General features: G+C 42.1%; 1 protein-coding gene across 2 annotated transcripts in view; it reads left to right on the top strand.

Moving 5' to 3' along the window:
* The first annotated feature begins 5,108 nt into the window (after positions 1-5,108).
* Positions 5,109-8,038, top strand: part of dhrsx (dehydrogenase/reductase (SDR family) X-linked) — a 611,413-nt gene continuing 608,483 nt past the window's right edge. For both annotated transcript variants that reach the window (XM_039743559.1, XM_039743557.1), the window contains exon 1: positions 5,109-5,180. The gene's annotated coding sequence lies outside the window, so the exon portion shown is untranslated. The remainder of the gene's footprint in view (positions 5,181-8,038) is intronic.

Here is an 8,038-nt window from a genome sequence, read left to right as displayed (position 1 = left end):
CACTGTGATGGGGTGATGCCCCTCCAGGGTTGTTTTCTATGTCTTAATGGATTCTTCATTGTGTTCTCTTTTACAAATACTAAATCAATAAATATTGTAATCATGATTTCTGTCCTGAGGTGGGTTGGCACCCTGCCCGGGATTGGTTCCTGCCTTGTGCCCTGTGTTGGCTGGGATTGGCTCCAGCAGACCCCCGTGACCCTGTGTTCGGATTCAGCAGGTTGAAAAATGTATGGATGGATGATGATTTCTTCTGGATGTGTTCATGTTGATCTAGGAGGTGCTGCTGACAATGGAATGCTCTTTAAAGCAAAGGTTCTTTAATGTGATTTCTCTTGAAACCTTTGCTTAACAAAAAAAAAAAGAAATAAAATTCATTCTGGGAAGGACTCTTCGCATATAAAGATGGTTCTTTGAGCTTCAGAAAGGTTCCTAAAATTTGGATAAAGCAGAACTCTTAGTTGGATACAATAGCAGGTGTGGTAAGCGGCCCAGACACAGACAGGCAGACACGTTTAAGTCACCCAGCACACGTTTATTTACAGCGTCCATATTTATAAAGTGCCACACAACCCCAAAATCCCCAAAAGTCCAGGCCTCACAACTCAATGCCTCTTTCTCTTCAGGCCACCTACTTTCCTCTCCCCCAAGACCTTGCCTCGTCCTCCCGACTCCAGCCATCAAATGGAGGGCTTCGGCCCCTTTTATACACACTAGGATGTGCTCCAGGTGTCATCCGATGAGCTTCCGCCAGCACTCCCAAGTGTGGCGGAAGTACCGGCTCTGCACCCGGAAGCACTATTTCAAAGCTCTGTACCTGTGGTCCCCAAAGCCACCCGGGTGGCCACCCCTTCGTGGTCTGGAGGAGGCGTAAGCCCTACTCCAGTCCTCCTGGGCATCCCGGCTGGGTACCACCCCCAGCCCCGTGCCACACAGGGTACTAACTGATCAAGAAAACATTAGAACAATCTAGACGAGAACAGGCCATTCAGGCAAACAAAGCTTGCCAGTCCTATCCACTTATTTCTTCCAAAAAAACATCAATTCGAGTTTTGAAAGTCCCTAACGTCCTCCTGTCTACCTCACTACTTGGTCTCTTATTCCAAGTGTCTATCATTCTTTGTGCAAAGAAAAACTTTTTAATGTTTGAGTGAAATTTACCCTTATCAAGTTTCCAACTGTGTCCCCATGTTCTTGATGAACTCATTTTAAAATACAAGTCTCGATCCACTGGACTAATTCCCTTCATAATTTTAAACACTTCACTCATGTCATCTCTTAATCTTCTTTTGTTTAAACTGTAAAGTCTCAGCTCTTTTAATCTTTCCTCATAATTCATCCCCTGTAGTCCTTGAGTAAGCCTAGTCACTCTCCTCTAGACTTTCTCTACCACTTTTTTGTAGCCTGGAGACCCAAACTGCACCCAGTACTCCAGATGAGGCCTCACCAGTGTGTTATAAATCTTGAGCAGAACCTCCTGTGATTCATACTCCACACATCAAGGCGCTATATAACCTGACATTCTGTTAGCCTTCTTAATGGCTTCTGAACACTGTCTGGCAGTCGATAGTTTAGAGTCCACTATGACTCCTAAATCCTTCTCATAAGGTGTACTCTCGATTTTCTGACCGTCCATTGTGTATTCAAACCTAACATTTTTACTTCCTATGTGTAATACTTTTCATTTACTGACATTAAATTTCATCTGCCACAAATCTGCCCAAGTCTGTATGCTGTCCAAATGCTTCTGTAACGATTTAAAGTATTCCAGATTATCTTCCAATCCACCTATCTTGGTATCATCTGCAAACTTAACCAGCTTGTTCCTTATAATACTATCTAAATCATTTATATATGTTAAAAATAGCCTCGCAGTTAGGAGACCCGGGTTCGCTTCCCGGGTCCTCCCTGCGTGGAGTTTGTATGTTCTCCTGTGTCTGCGTGGGTTTCCTCCGGCGCCCGGTTTCCTCCCACAATCCAAAGACATGCAGGTTAGGTGGATTGGCGATTCTAAATTGGCCCTAGTGTGTGCTTGGTGTGTGGGTGTGTTTGTGTGTGTCCTGCGGTGGGTTGGCACCCTGCCCAGGATTGGTTCCTGCCTTGTGCCCTGTGTTGGCTGGGATTGGCTCCAGCAGACCCCCGTGACCCTGTATTTGGATTCAGCGGGTTAGAAAATGGATGGATGAATGTTAAAAATAGCAGCAGCCCCAGCACTGAACCCTGTGGAAAACTTGAACTTATTGTGTCATCAAATCCTTTGAAAACATAAAGACCATTTGCATTTCACAAACCTGTTCTCATCTGTTATGGTGCTTGGTAAGGATCTAAATAAGCAAAGGTTCTCCCTGGAATCTTTGTGTGGATGACTCTTTTGTGAACCAATGATTCCCCTATGGCATTGTACTGATTCCTCTCCTTTTTCAGATGCTGAGGATTAAATATAAAATTCTATTACTAACCTACAAAGCTTTATATGGCCTCGCCAGTCTACATCAGTGACCTTCTCCATCACTGTGTTCCTATACGCCCACTAAGGTCCTCTGACTCTGCCAGTCTTGTTGTGCCCCCCACTAACCTGCATTGTATGGGTGACAGGGCCTTTAGCTGTATTTTTTTATCATCGCTATGCTGCTGCTGGAGTATGTGAATTTCCCCTTGGGATTAATAAAGTATCTATCTATCTATCTATCTATCTATCTATCTATCTATCTATCTATCTATCTATCTATCTATCTATCTATCTATCTAGCACCCAGACTTTGGAATAACCTGCCGAAATGAATGACATGAGCCAACTCCACTAATTCTTAACATAAATAAATAAATAAATAAATAAATAAATAAATAAATAAATAAATAAATGAATGAATGAATGAATGAATGAATGAATGAATGAATACATTTGTTCAGAAAGGCATTTAACTCACTTAGCTTACCCTGACATTCTTTCATTTTACCCTCTCTTTCCAGAAATTCAGGAGGGTTTACCTTTGTATCACTAATTATACTATTTGATCAGGGTTTTCTTGTAGATTTTTAATTTTATTATTGTAGTTTTTTCTGGTTTATTTTTGCTGTTTCTATTTCAAAGCATTGTGTTTCCTGTATTTATCTTTATTTGGTATTTCATTCGGAGACCATTTGTATGTTGTATATTCCCTGTTGTTCCTTTAGAATTTCTTTGAAACGCTTTATGGGAAAGGGGCTATTTAAATAAAATGTATTATTATTTTTAAGAGTGTGTGCTCATTCTGTATTATACATTTCCATGTGCTTCTTTGGAGATTTCATTTAAGCCCATCCTTTTACAAAGCCTGCTGAATGCAGCAGGGTCTCCAGCAGAGTGGTATCATCTCTGCCTCGACTGCCAGGCAGAACAAGATCAGGATGCAACACTAGTCCATTAAAAGTAAATTCATAAATAAGTGCTGCCATGTAACCAGTCCTGCTTTGGGGTGTAAGAAAAACACCGGAGAGCCAACTAAAGCACGAGGAGCGCATGGAAGTTCAATCCAGCCGCCGACCGATACGACTTTGACTTTTTGTCTCCTGTTTCCGTGAAGCAGCAAAATTAACCCCTCAGTCTAAAGGCGTTCTTTAGGTTGACTTCTGACTGACCCAGTGGGTGTACATGTGCCATCCTGGGTTAGCTCCCACCGTGCTCTTATAGGCTGACATCCCACGTTAAAGTGGTGGATGGATCCTGGTGGCAGAGAAACGGAATTGATCAAAGCTCGTAAACTGATTTCTAACTAGCATCTTCAACATGGATCCTCATCACAGCTGCATGCTACAAAAAATTAAGTCAACAGGTGTTGCTGTCATTTTGATAACGGTTTCTCTGATCGCGATCATCAGCCTCCTGTGGGTTTGTTGCCCCTGAGAATGGAAAATTGTGCCATCCTCATTTTGACGACAGGTGTGCACGGCAAATCCATCCATATCTATACATTGCACGGCACCCTGGCGGCTCTGCCGATTTCCGAAATGACGTTGACAGCGAAATGAATGATACCACGCCAAATGTCACCATCATCTTCGTTATTATCAAGACGCGGTGAAAACAAATACCTGATGGCTATCTATCTATCTATCTATCTATCTATCTATCTATCTATCTATCTATCTATCTATCTATCTATCTATCTATCTATCTATCTATCTATCTATCTATCAGCTCTATTATTGCTTTCCGAGCTTTAGCATTACAGAATACTATTAGCCGGGATCTGTGGAATGTCTAATGGATTAATAGAATTGCTCGAAGGAGAGCAAAATGATTCAGACGTGATCAGTCGGGTCAAAGCAAAGGCATCGCACAGGCAGGACCCCCCTCCACTCGGATTCGACATACTCTTCCGGCAAATTTTAAGAAATCTCCGTCACGTGAAATCGGGTGCGCGTCCCTGTCCAGAATACTAATCAGTGTTTGGTGGGTGAGCTGGGAGACGAAAGGAAACGATACCGGGAATCCTAGCGAGCAGCCGAAAACAACTTTAAGGTTTCGCTCATCTCTCTCTCTCTCTCTCTCTCTCTCTCTCTCTCTCCCTCTCTCTCTCATTCTCCCTCTAATCTCTCTCTCTCGCTCGCTCGCTCTCTCCCTCTCTTCTTTATGGCTCCCGATGTGAAACAGAGGGGCTGTCGCGCAGGGGAAGGCAGTGCGCGGCTCTTCCTCATGCGTGGAGTGCAAACAAGAGCTTAACTGCAAAAACAAGTGAATAAATGCAAACGAGGGAAACTGTCACTGTGGACGAGCTCTTGCCCCTGGTCAGCCAGACTAAAGCGGCGCCTCATCCTCAAGCTGCCATCGGAAAAAGCAGCCTGTGGTCAACTCTTCAACTTGGCACGAACCAATGCAGATCTGCTCCTGTTGTGCGGTAGGAGATCACCGTCGCGCTCCTCGGCGCTATTACCGATAGTGTGCTCTGCTCGCAGCTCCGGGTGACATGCAGTCTCTTATCTCTCCGGTGACCAAGGCTATTCTGGTAGCTTTGTTCATTTTTGCCATCCTTCTGATTCTGTATGTGATTTTATGGTATATATGCCGGGACGTGGATTGTGATCACGGAATCTGATTTGAAAAAAAAAAAGAAAAGAAAAGAGAAAAGCTGGATACGGACCTAGAAGGAAACGAAGTCCAAATTCTGACATTGGCCATCACGGGAGATCAGGGTGACTTGGTGAGTTGGAAACATTATCTTTCCTAATGTTACACTGTCATTTTGGAACTAATTAAACGGATCGAGGAAGACAGAGTGAGACGCGCCGAATAATTTAAGTTATCGCACTTTACATTCTAATGAAAATCGCAGCCTTTATTTCTAGTCGAGGTGCCAATGAAGGGTTTTTTTTTTCTAATTTATTAAACTTGGAAATGACACCTTTTACCATCACAGTCTGCATTTTTCTGTCGACCTGAATAGCTTCCTAAAATAAGAGACAACCTGCTTTGACTTGGTATGGTGGGCTGTGATGCTCAACAGATGTTAAGGGTATGCCCTTGAAACAATATTTTAGTAATGCAGGCAACTTTTTACCCTCCACACTCAAACATACACATACATACACAGCTCTATAGACTTCAACCCCGGGTGAACAACTGCATGCATTTGTAAGACGCTATACTCTTGACAGGACAACTATTCACTCGCTTATCAAGGGACAGGTTTCAAAGAAGAGTATATATTTTTTTCTAGAATTTTTACCTTACATTTTACGGAAAGGTAGCATATTAAAACATTAAACCAGACCAAGTGTCGAGTAAGACGCCAAATAGATATATAGCTCCTTACCTTCTCGCTCGCAATACACGTATAGGTGTGCGGACATGCACGTTAGACACACTACAGACACACAATGCTGTGCTGTTTTACCAGTTCACACTGAGAAATACACAATACTGTGTCACGTTACACGATTTACACACAACCTTTGTACAGAACAGGCAGACGGATCCTAACGGATTTAATAAGCAGTTACTTTAAACGGTGACTGTGGCCAATACTACGGATTGGATGAATTGCCTACTGGGTAGCCGATATTCTAAAAAATAATATATTTAGCCTAACAAACAATACAGACAATAACACCATAATAATTAATATTAACACCAAGAAGAAATTGAAGATAACCAAAGAAGTACAGTCCGCTGATGTCAACTGGAATCCACAATTGTGTAGCAGATCGGCTAATTCTACTACCTCAAGCGCAGCGCGCACGAGGCTGTCTGCAGAGAGCTGTTAAAAGTGTGTGTGTGAGGGTCAGGGTCACACCTGAATAGCTGCCCTTTGACCCTCACCTGTCCGTTTTCGGACGAGCTGTACTGCACATCTGCCTCTCTTCATCTTTCACTGACAATGCCTCGCAGACGACCGCTCTCCTGCTTCGTTCTTCAAACTCATTTTTCTAAACACAGAGGGCACATTATTTGCATTTTGATATTTTTATGTTATTTTTTTTTCCCCACAAAGACATCAATGCTGAACGTCGATGTAGATCGGGGAGTGTTTTCCCGGTTAGCCTGTGTGCTACGTGGGGCGCATTTTAATCGCCTCCTTGCATTGTCATCTTGCTCAGCGGCATGCGGTCGAGTAACGTGGCAAAGAAAAAAATAAAGAAAGAAAAACATCAAACCACGTTTGTATATAACGCCAAAAACAAATGTGCCTGGAAAAAACTGTAACTTGCATTTTGGAGTATATTTGCCGAGCACTGGTTTGCTAACGAAGCCAGACATCCCCGTGGCCAGTTAAGGCTGTTGCGGTAATAAGATTCGTGAAGGACAGTTTAATGACAAGTTTAAAGCGCATCGCTGTCTGCTGATTAGGCTGAGGGGCTTGTGATACTCCGAGCGCCGGTTTAGCCGCGCTACGTCCCTCTTATTTGACCAGATTGGAATAAAACTGTCCCAGATTGATGTATGAAATTGTGGTGACTGCAATTATTAGTCACAGAGGTTACCGATGGAACTGGTACTCGTGCTGGTGGCGCCTTAATTAAAATGCGGGAATAGTACATTCAGTAAAAAAGAAGGGTTCTGACGGATAGATAGATAGATGTCAAAGGCACTATATAAGAAATTGGTGTGAAGGGACCTTTTTAACCATGGGGGGCAATCGGGTCAGTGCCCAAGGGCACAAGTACCACCAAAAAAAAAAAAAATTCAACACGAAATACGGAATTCAAACTTCACAAGCATCTCGATGGCTGCTCCTGCTCATACGCCGGATGTTTCTTTCAAATTTTTGGTTAAAATGAAGTTCAAGAGAATACATTAAAAACCCAAGACAAAAGTTTAAAAGACTGTAAACTTAACAGTGCGATTTTCCCATTTTCTATATTTTGTGTAGGTTGGAAAGAACAACAAAAGTGTGATTCACAACTCAATAACAGTTATGGTTGATTGTACAGATTCTAACAGCATCTCACTCCTATGGACCTTCATGCTGGTGTTTTTTTTGATGTAACACATTGAATGAGATTTGTCTCCAAGTTTGTGTATGTGCATAGGGGGCACCAGAAGTGCTGATGCCAAGGGGTACCTTAGAGTCTTAATCCAGTCCTGAATTAGATAGACGTGAAAGCACTAAACGCTGTCCAGAAAAGTAGATAGATAGATAGATAGATAGATAGAAATGAAAGACACTATATAATAGATAGATAGATAGATAGATAGATAGATAGATAGATAGATAGAAAAGGAGTATTATAAAAATAGATCAGCAGGATGTGAAAGGCACTATACAATAACCAGATTTACATACAGACAGACAGATGGAATATGAAAGTACTTGCATAAGAGAAAGGTGGAAAATGGAAAGAGAAAGATAGGAAAGGCATATTATAAAAACGTATAGGCAAAAAAGTAGACAGATATCAAAGGCAATATATTAGAAATAGATGTAATGTAAAGTAGGTAGATGTGGAAGCTCTATAAGCAAGATTAACAGAGTGACAGGCAGATAGATATAACAGGCCCTATATAAGAGATAGGTAGAAAAGGGAATCAGATAGATAAATATGAAAGGTGTATTATAAA

This window comes from Polypterus senegalus, chromosome 2 (genome assembly GCF_016835505.1).
Source record: "Polypterus senegalus isolate Bchr_013 chromosome 2, ASM1683550v1, whole genome shotgun sequence".
In the NCBI taxonomy this organism is placed as follows: Eukaryota; Metazoa; Chordata; class Cladistia; order Polypteriformes; family Polypteridae; genus Polypterus; species Polypterus senegalus.
Note: the sequence above shows the minus strand (reverse complement) of the source record. Positions and strands in the feature narration are given on the sequence as shown.